Genomic DNA, 10,844 nt, shown 5'->3' with positions numbered 1-10,844 from the left:
CCTAAGCCTCTCAGGGGTAGTGAAAAAACAGACCCTCCCCTCTGATTCCACCCTTAATTTGGCTGGAAAAAACATGGCATATTTGACGTTTTTGTATCTGAGAGCATGTTTAACATGCAAGAAACTGCCGTTGTCGGGGTACCTTGAGGGTAAAGTCCGGAAAAAAAGTTATCATACTATTCTGGAATGCCAGTGGGTATGAGACTCCGGCAGCCTGGAGGATAGCGTCCCTGCCCCTGTAGTTGAAAATCCTAGCAATAATAGGCCGAAGGGGGGGCCCCCAGTCTCGGTCTGCCGCCTGGCACATGGTGTGTCTGCTCCACGGAAAAAAGGTTGGACAGCCTTGTTGGTTTCAGGTGATTGGTCACCAGGTCCTCGACGAATAAGTCTGCTGTCGGCTCCTCCGCTCTCTCCGGAACCCCGCAGTGGTGTGACGCCACGTCCCAGTAATCAAACAGGTGCCCCGGGGAGCCGAGGAGCCACTGGCTGCCCCCCTGGGCCCCAGGATGCAGCAAGCAAACAACAAAACAATCCCCCAACCCGGGAGAGGCCAAGACCCGATCGGCTGCAGGGCCTAGCGGTCCGTCTGCCCTGCCCATTCAGGCAGCAAACTGCTCCGGATGTGTCCTGGCGGCTCCGAACCGGCCCCCCTTTAAGTACGGGGTCCACAAGTGGGCACCTGCACAACGAGAGTTTCGGATGGGGCTTAGGCCCGATCGTCCGCAGGGCCCGCAATGCACCGCTGCCCCAATAGAACAAACAGCCACCAACTCCAAGTGCGCCCATCAACCACCGGACACGGCGGGCAGGCTCTAATATTCAGGCCACCAAGCGGATCCACAATCAGCTATTTCACTGCAGTCAGCACTCGAGGCCCTCACGCCCCTCCCCACCACGAACTCCTGCACTGCAGGGCTAAATGTGATACCAAGCTGATCCCCAGCACCGCCAGCAGGAATCGGCGGTATTGTGGCACAATCGATTCCCACGATGCCCCAGGCCACGAATCTATGGTCATTGCCCAGAATTAAGCTGGATTACTGGCTAGATTTACGGGGGAGCGGGTGCGTAAAGTCAGAGCCGCTTCACGAAGCGGCGATTATCCTCAGCGGTTGGCCACGCCCCCATGCACTATTTTTAATATATGCCAGTCACCCCCTAAGAAAGGACACCTGAGCCCAGGTCCATTATATTAAAAGTGAGAACACATAAGTGCAAGCTTATATGTCTCTATAGTGGTGTTCTTCTTTGTTTACTACTATAAGTGTTCAGCGGTCCACAGGATAATATGGGCTAGCAGCCAGGCGTTCCTGATTTTGACAGCACCATTATGGTACCACTGAAATATGTCATGTCTGGTGTTAAACAATGTGCCTCATCACTTCTGACATAATTCTTGTACTAAGGGCGATGTGGCATGCACCCAAGCAGCTACCTTAGAGGTGGCCCACCTGGTTCCCCCAGCCTTTCCTGTGCTCTGGTTCTAAAACTGTGATGGCTGTTGTCAAAACAGGAAGTAGACGCCTACCAGGAGTGGGAACCTTCCCAGGAGTCAGAAACCATGGCCTTGAAGGGATGGGGGTCACACCTCCCCCTGCAACAGGCTGGCTGATGAAGTGGCACATAAAGGCGGTGAGCTTCAAAGCATGCATTCCCTCTGATATGCAAACAGGTTACTTCCCAGAGGAGGAAACGGCCCTCCCTCTGCCCCCAGACACATTTGCACCTGGCCAGGTGCCAAACTAAATAATCAGGAGGTGTTCCCACCCAGAAGGTTAGCCACACCTTTGGGTGGACTGCCCGGTCTGTATAGCCAAAGAAGGCTTCTGGGATTTTTAGAAGTGGCAGAATAGAGGGTTCTGGGTAAAAAAGGTGATCCACACCCCGGGTGTGATCCTCTCGGGGGAAGACTAGCTGTAGGGACTAGCAGCCCATGGGCTTTTTCTTCCACACCCCTTACTTCCTCAACGCTAGGATTTAAAGTACACCCCTGACACCCGGACCTCAGTTCTGAACCAACTTGCACCAAAGAGGACAGAGACCTGTGTCTGAGACAACAGGACTTGCACAAAGCAAAAGAGAGAAACTCTGCACCTGTGACAGCTCTCCTGGTACTGCCTTACTTCGAGTCATTCTAACCCAAAGCTCGGTTTCCCCAGACACAGCAACCCCGGTTAGAAATAGCAGCAACTTTCAGAATTCCCGGGACTAGTGGTACTAGTTCCCTGCAACTGCAGGTAAATACCAGGCATCGGAACCAAAGAATCGCTTGCCATTGGACCCTCCATGGGATCGCCCAAAAGTATATTGTCCAGTGCACTGTGGAAACATAGTCCTGACCTCCAGGAAGCGACCAGACATCAAAATTGCTTTCAGCCGACGATACCACGACCAAGGCTTGCTGGGGGCGACTACAGCTACCACTACCTTAACTCAATGCTGCTTTAAGAGGCAATTCCATTGCATCATCGACTAACAACCACTGTCAACTTTTTGCATCTGTCCCCCCCCTCCATCAGCATCATCTCAGCAGTAAAAACAGCACCACTGTGGCTCCTGTTCAAGCACCAACGACGACCAGGACATCTCTGAAACCAGATGAAATCAAACAGACCGTTGTCACTGTCTCCTTGGACCCGCATCACCTAAACCCCCAGTGGGTTCCATGTAACTTGGCCTGCAGGTGACCAATTGTTATGAGTGTCATTTCCCATTGACCGCAATGGTAACGTTTTACTGTATTTAAATGCACAAATTTTCTTTTCCTTCTATAATTCATAACTCCAGTTATACTGCTTCAATTTTGGTCGTTTTGATGTCTAAAATTATATAAAAATCTGCTTTATTTCCATAAAGTGGTGTAAGGTTTGTTTTTAGTCACGTCAATTACTTATCATCCCTGTTGGTACTCTGAAATGCCCAACCCGTGAGTCTACTAAAGCCTGGCTGCTCTTTGCCACATTACCAGGCCTGAGCTAAGTATTTTTTATTGTGAATCCAAGGACCATTTTTGGTGTATTCTGATAGTATTACATCGTGAGACCTAACTAACCACACCATATAGTACTCCATGTTTCTACACATATAGACAGCGATACTCATCCTAGACACTAAAGCAATTCCGCCAGCCCTTTCTCGCGGCTGGGGACATGGGTCTGGCAGAATATGTGCAGCCCAGAATGGGTACCAGTCCTGCCTGTTCCCCTCACCTGTGGCAAAAGCCGCTATAGCTTGCCCTTAGCAGCCCATATCCATTCAATGGGGAACAGGATTCAATACTTTCTCCCATGGTGGCTATGCGTCACATCACGTCTGACAGATGGATCATACAAATCGTTCTGCATTGCTATGCACCCTTCATTTTTTGCTCCACTGTTTCCCCTCACATCTGACTGACTTTCAGAGGAGTACCTCTCCATTCTGCAATAGGAGGCTTGAGTGTTTCTCTCTAAAAGTGATTCTGAGAGGGTCCCGGACTTGGAAGGTGAACAGGGTTGTTACTCTTGCTCCTTCCTTGTGGTAAAACATGACAGAGACCCCTGGTCCTTAAATGCCTTCCTGCAGAGGCACACATTCAAGCATCTTGTGCTACTCCGGATTGTGGCTGCTCTGGATTTGGGGGACTAGATGTTGTTCTTGGAATTAAAGGACACACTAGTCTCAAAGACATTACCTGTGGTTCAAAGTCAAGCAGGAATATTTTCTGTTTGCAGTACTCCACGGTGGCCTCATCAGTGGCCCTTGGGTGTTAAAGATAATGTTGTTAGTGGTAACGGCACGCTTTCATAGGTTGGGTATGCCCGTCTTTCATGGACTGCTCAGGAATTGGCTCTTCCCCACATAGGCACCATACGGAAACAGAAATTTACCGCATATCCCTCTGTATTTAATCATTTATTTTCACTATAAATATGCACCTATCTTTGTGTATCGCTTTGTATAAACATGTAGTATAATTATGTTAAAAAAAGAAAGATAAAGTACAATAAAACACGAAAAACAGAGTTAATCTGGTGCATCTTTGGTCTACATGTACTTCTTCCATTGTGCATCTATTTAGCTTCCATGTACTTGTATCTGTGTGTTTGTTACTTTCCTCCTAAAAAGAAGAACCAATGCACTACCCAATTTCTCATGCTGTATCTCTATCAATATCTTTAATCTACATATACCTACCCGCTTTATGCATCTATACACTTTCAATGTACTTATGGATCTATATATTTATCATTTTCTTCTAATTCAGCATATCTAATGCACTACCCTATTTCTCACCGTATACTTCTCTCAATATATCTTCTAACCCAACTTTTTGAGTCATCTCTAACTTCTTTCTATTACTTTTTCCAATGCATTAGCCTATATCTCACCCTATACATCTATCAATATATCCTCCACATCCACTCTCTCATTTATTCCAAACTCCATGCCACTACTATGACCCCCAAAATAACCCTTTCCAGACTCTCCTTCACTCTACTCCTCCTTGCATCATCTGACACCTCTTTTACTATACTGATCCCACACCAAACCTTTCTAAAGTCTTCCCTCTGACTCTTCCCCTCCACAACCCATTTGTACTCATCCAAAAGCCTCCTCCTACTGCTAAACCTCCAAAAAAAAACAACAAAAATTCCAATCCTTCACTCTCCTATCCCTCCACTATCCTTGTCAATCAAAATAACAGATTAACATGTTCACTTCTCAATTTTCATATTCCACTATAATAACTCACCACTAATCCTGTATGGGTCCCAGGGTTGCGTGCTACTCGCTAAAAAAGCACTTACACACCTCATCAGTGTTAACAAAATGAAGGTAAAGGTGGTCACATACGCTGATGACACCCTGATTATGTCTAAAGACGGTTTTCATTCAATCATCTCCTTGCTGGAGAGAATAAAAGACTATGCTCGGTGTCTGGCTATAAATCAATAAAGACAAGTCTGAAATCATGGGTCTGAACAACCTCTGCTTTAGCGATCCTTTCAAATCCACAGGTCTAGCCTGGAAGCCCCACTTCATTAAATACATATACCTTGAATTTAATGCAGATTTACTAGAGCCGCTGCACCATAATAAAAATCTAATTGTGAAATAAATTGAATCCCTGCTGGAGGGATGGAATCCTAAATTCCCAACATGGAGGCGTCGTATCGAGACCCTCAAAATGATGGTCACGCCGATAGTTAACTATCTTATCAGTATGTTACTCCTAGTACTATCAGAGGAATTCCATCACAAACTGGACAAACTACTGACAAAGCTTATTTGACAAAATAAAAGTTTTAGCATCTCTTTCCTGTTCATCTAGGCTGGGTCAACTTGGCTGATTTTAAAAATTACCAAACCACCTTCCCAGCCAGACAAGGCTCCCTTTGGCTCTCCTAGTCTCTGTCTACACCCCATGTGGCTGCTAATTAGTATATCATTTTATTGCCTGGTTAATTGAAAATCATTACAATATATATATAAATATATATATATATATATATATATATATATATATATATATATATATATATATATATATATATATATATATATATATATATATATATATATATATATATATATATATATATATATATATATATATATATATATATATATATATAATGTAAACAAACAAACAAACAAAGAAACATCAATCTAAAACTTGGCTGCTATTTGAAAAAGAAACTTTAGGTGATCTTCACCCGATCTCATTACTAACAGTAAAATAAAACCCACACCTTCAGGCTTTATTATTGCACTAAGTTTAGTCCGTTTTCTCTTTCAGTTACTCTCAGCTCCAGCCCGGCAGACATGTGATTTCCTCTGCCGGGGCAGCGAGGGCAGAGACAGCACCAGCAGTGAAACCCGTCACTTCCGGCCTCTTCCTCGGCTCCAGCAGCTGCAGGGGTGGAAGGATCCTCGGTCTGTGCGGCGACCTTCACCCTGTGACCCCGGACGTCACCCCCGGCCTCGGATTGAGGGGGAGAGGGCTCTGAGCAGGGGTCTGCACAGGTAGAGTTTACAGACCACCCCTCCCCCTCGCTTCAGACAACCTGAACTCTGCACCCCCCTTCAAACCATGACCCCCCCCTGGGCTGAGGACCCGCCACCCCCCCCCCCCTTCAAGGCATGCCCCCCCCGGGCTGAGGACCCCTCACCCCCGGCCCCCCTCAAGCCATGACCCCCCCCCCCCCTGGGCTGAGGACCCTTCACCCCACCTTCACTCCCCCCTCCCCTTCAAGCCATGGCGGCCCCCCCATTCAAGACATTCCCCCCCCCCCCCCCCCCCCCCGGGCAGAGGACCCTTCACCTCTCCCCTCCCTCCCCTCCCTCCTCTCCTGTCCTCAGCAGTAACAAAGTTCTATACGGAGCAGTGAGATGAACAGTGGCAAGCTATGATGGAAATAAGGAATAATGTGAAGGGGGTAGGATCTTAGCTTGATTCTGGCAGACATTTTTTTGATAGGATAACTTTTACAGAAATTTTAAAGCTATTTATCCTATTATTAAGTAAGTAAAGAAGTGATGTGATTATAACTCGTATATAATATGGGGTATGTGCAATGAAGTGTTATAAAAAAACATTTGCTCTACTTTTTAAAGGATTTTCTGTTTTTATAACGATTGATAACATTATTTATGATATTAAAGTTGTATAAAAAGTGATTGTTTTATGTTGTTTGAAGACCAATGGTCTAAATAAACATTATCTCGACTAGATGTAGGCCACAAACACCCTTCATCAAAAAAGTTAAACACTATTACTTGCCTCGAGTCCAAAGCCTAGAGTGCTCTTGTCTTAACAGCCCCAGGGGTCTGAGATAGATGCAGAAACAGATAGACTAAGCCAGATTCAAAGACAGAAAGGCACACACACACATAAGCACAGACACTCTTAAACACATTCACACACACAAACACTGCTGAAACACACAGACAGTGCATGGAACAGAGGATTTTTCGGCAAAAAGAGGGTGTGAAATGTGGGTTGTCACACAAGAGGGAATCCAGGTGCTTGGGCACGTGTGTAGGTTTGTGTCCCCAAAGTTCTTGTTATACAAAGAGCCAGGTTTGCAGCTCAAGAAGGAAAGAGGAGGCTCTGATGTGACGAGGGAGGTTGTTCCATGTCTTGGGTGCAATGTAGGAGAATGAGCGACCTCCAGTTTTGCTTTTGCTAATGCCGAGAAGTGTGAGAGTGAGGCAGAACGTAGGTGTCTGGGTGGTTGTTGAAAGTGTTGTTGGTGTTCTGGTATTCCGGTACGATGTTGTGTAGGGCTTTGTGTGTATGAAGTCTAAATTGACTGCGCTTGGGAATGGGGAGCCAGTGACGCTTCCTAAGGTTAGGTGTGGTGTGATGTGGGTGCAACATGGGAGCTCAAATAGGAGTCTTGCAGCTGTATTTTGGAGGGTCTGGAGTCTTCGTAGAAGTTGTTTGGAGATTCTGGTGTTGCAGTTGTCCAGCCTATGGGAGATGGGCACTTGAGCGACGATCCGAGCGGGGGCCGTGTTATGCATTGTGATTGTTTGCGCCCGACGCACCTTTTAAAAGGTGCGTCAGACGCAAACACTCACAATGCGCCCTATTATGTTGTTTGCGCTGCCCTGGGGTCAGCCGCGACCGCGCACTGCCCTTGGGGCAGCGCATTCATGTGTAAATACGGAGCAGCTGCTCCGTGTTTTCACAGTGCAGGCGGCACCGCCGTGCACTTTTACAAGGGACTAGAGCTCCCCTTGCAAGTGGGTGCAGTCAGTGACAGCACCCGCCTCCACGGGGATGTCTGGGGGTCCACAGGACTACCTTTAGCCACTGCAGAGGGCTGCTGTCAGTGCGCCACCTTTTAAATGGCGCACTGTCAGTGCACCTCTTGGGCCCGCTTCTGTAATACGGCGCGGGCGCAGTCAAAGGAATTCCCTCATTTGCATAGGGCAAGCACCTATAGAAATGAGGAAACACCCTCTGAAGGTAGCGCTGGCGCTTTAAGTGTGCTAGCGCTATCGGTATTATAGGAGGGGACACACAAGCATCTACACCCCCTTCTATAATACCATAGTGCCCCAGGGGCGGGCAAAGCGGGCGCAAACGCCCGTTGTGCACCCGGGGCACTTATTGTAATACTGCTCCATGTGTTTTGAGACATCCATTTGAAGATTTTTTCGCAACATGAGTAGGCAGTGGAAGCATTAGGTGCACATTGCTTTGACTTGAGCCACCATGCTGAATAGGGTGATCATAGATTACTTGCGTGGTCTGTGGGTGCAGGGTTTGGTTCTATCTTTGATGGCTACCAGATGGAGTACATTGGGGAGGTCTTGATGTCAAAGACCAGTACTTCTGTCTTGTCAGAGTTGAGCTGCAGGCAGTTGGTTCGCATCCAGTCTGCTATCAAGGTCATGCAGTTTGTGAAGTTGGTTCTGATGGTGGTTGTTTTGTCCGTCAGGGAGAAGATGACTTGTGTGTGATTGGAGTAGGAAATGACGAGGATGATGTTGGCGAGTAGTGTCATGTACATGTTGAAAAGGGTGAGGCTGAGGAACTCTGCATATTCATTTCTCGGTCTCTGTTTTGTTTGTTTTAATACAGTAACCTGGGTCATTTACAAGGCTTTCTGAGTAATTAAATGTTTTATTGTTCTCCATTTATCATACAGGCTCAAATTCAAAGATCTCATAGGATTCTTTCTTCTACTTTCCATACGATTTGGCCCTGCAGACTCATTCTTCGCTCCAGAGAGTGGCTGAGGCTCCACCGCCAATGTCCTCAGATTAAAGGTAAAGGTAAGTGTCCTTTTAACATATGTCAAATAAATGAAAATCTCAATTATTGGAGAGCCGATGGATCCATTGCTGTTCTTCCCAACTATATCTTTTCCAACCTGTTCTGCTTTCTTTGGTCTGCTTGAATTTCTTTCTGTTTATTTCTCCTTTTTTCTCCCTTTTCTATGTATCTTAGCCCTTCACACTTTCATACCCATCACAAGAGTAAGGCACTTAGTTTGGCCATAAAGACTTGCTTCTAGAAGACAAGAAGCTAATGAGATTTTAGTATCATATGCACGATTGTCATGGTTTTGACTTTGGTTGTCCTCCTTGGACTCCACACTAGCCTCTATGCCTGTACTCTTCCTACCCGTTCCTTCCCCTAACTACCTCTGTCAAGCACCTGGTCAGCCACAGTCCTCATCAGAACCACTGTGTTTCCAGGTGAAGTGCAGGCTCCCATCTCTGTCGTTTACCTGTATTTCTAGGTCTGCGTCTTTGCTTCGTGGTGCTCCTCCCTCTAACAGAGCTCCTCAGTTTCGATTCCTCCTGGCTGACATTTGTGCTGGAGCTCGTCATCGTGTTCCCTGTGCAGCATTTTTTCCACGTCCGTGAGTCGACTCCTTGTTGGTGGTCCTACCTCTAACAGAGCTCCTCAGTTTAGATTCCACCTGGCTGACATATGTGCCATAGCTCTTCACCGTGTTCACTCTGCAGCAGGGTACCCTCTTGTGAGTCGACTCCTTGTTGGTGGTCCTCCGCTTCCCAGGTCTGGGGACCAAAGATTGCCAGCATGAGAGAACCTTTTATAGTCTTTTGTTGGTTTTTCCTCTCCATCTCATTCCTCTGTATTGTTTGTTTTTTCTGTCTTCTAATTTTTCCTTCTTTCCCTGTTTGTCAGTCTTTATGCTGGTTCTACATTTTCCTCTCTTCTTCCTATGCAAGTCTTTGTCTACTTTCAGCATTGTTGAGACTCCTCCTCCTTAGGTAAGTACTCCCATCCACGTTAGGGTTGATGATCGCTTTTTTTTCCGTAATGTCCAAAACTGCTAAATCATACATTGGTCTGTTAGCTCTCTGTAACCAAACATACAACACTATAGTTTACTCTCAAGCGTACTAGAAAGACATAATTAAAACCACATGTTGAAAAACTAGCACATGTTTAACCCTCAAGCTGGAGGCTAGTTTTGGGTTTGTTTTACTCTTGACACGCAAAAACCATGAAACCAATATATAGACATTTTCATTAATACTGAGACTAATGCCTACATATTTCAGACCCTGAGCATACTACAAATGGTTTACATTGCCTGGACACACATGTACTTTTCTTACTGCAAGGCCAGGCCAAGAGTTAATTGCCAACAAATGACTCCACAGCTCAGAAGCCCTTTGAGGTACACAAAAGCTATTTATTTTCTAAATTGCCATACTTTCCTCTTTCAGTTCCCCATACTCAAAAAATATGATGCTCTCCTTCACTATCCACGCTGTTAGCCAGGCATAATGAATCCCAAAAATCGTATTGAACCCACACTTAAATCAACAAGAGGCCCAATGTTAAAAGCCTAACCTGAGGTGCACCTATACATCTTTTATATGCGACAGCCATTTCATGCCACCAGTTCTGGTCTCCTAAACAGCACGTACACTCCATCAGCCAGGTCACAGAATATTTGGTGCTGGTCTTTGCTTTCACTTTGGCAATTCCAAGTCTGCAAGGAATCAGGTAGCTACTTAGGCAGTGGATTGTGAGCTGAGGGTCCTTCGTCTCTATATGGATGCCGTGCTCTGAAAGTTCATCAGGCAGCTACTTAGGCAGTGGATTGTCAGATGGGGTCCTTTGTCTCTATGTGGATGCTGTGCTTGGGATGTTCATCTGGCAGATTCTTAGGCGGTGGATTTCCAGCTGGGGGTCATTTGTCTCTGTGTGGATTCGGTGCTTGGAATGTTAATCAGGCAGCTACTTAGGCGGTGGATTTTCAGCTGGGGGTCATTTGTCTCTATGTGGATTCTGTGCTTGGAATGTTCATCAGGCAGTAACTTAGGCAGTGGATTGTCAGCTGGGGGTCATTTGTCTCTACGTG

At 46.2% G+C, this 10,844-nt stretch overlaps 1 protein-coding gene across 2 annotated transcripts in view; it reads left to right on the top strand.

Annotated features, from left to right (window-relative positions):
- Positions 1 to 5,874: 5,874 nt before the first annotated feature.
- The window catches only part of LOC144772278 (uncharacterized), a 147,274-nt gene continuing 142,304 nt past the window's right edge, over positions 5,875 to 10,844 (top strand). The window contains exons 1-2 of one of the 2 annotated variants that reach the window (XM_078656510.1): positions 5,875 to 6,009; positions 8,646 to 8,766. The gene's annotated coding sequence lies outside the window, so the exon portion shown is untranslated. Of the gene's footprint in view, positions 6,010 to 8,645; positions 8,773 to 10,844 lie in introns of both variants that reach the window. The other variant, XM_078656509.1, reaches the window with a different exon arrangement.

This window comes from Lissotriton helveticus, chromosome 8, assembly GCF_964261635.1.
Source record: "Lissotriton helveticus chromosome 8, aLisHel1.1, whole genome shotgun sequence".
NCBI lineage: Eukaryota > Metazoa > Chordata > Amphibia > Caudata > Salamandridae > Lissotriton > Lissotriton helveticus.
Note: the sequence above shows the minus strand (reverse complement) of the source record. Positions and strands in the feature narration are given on the sequence as shown.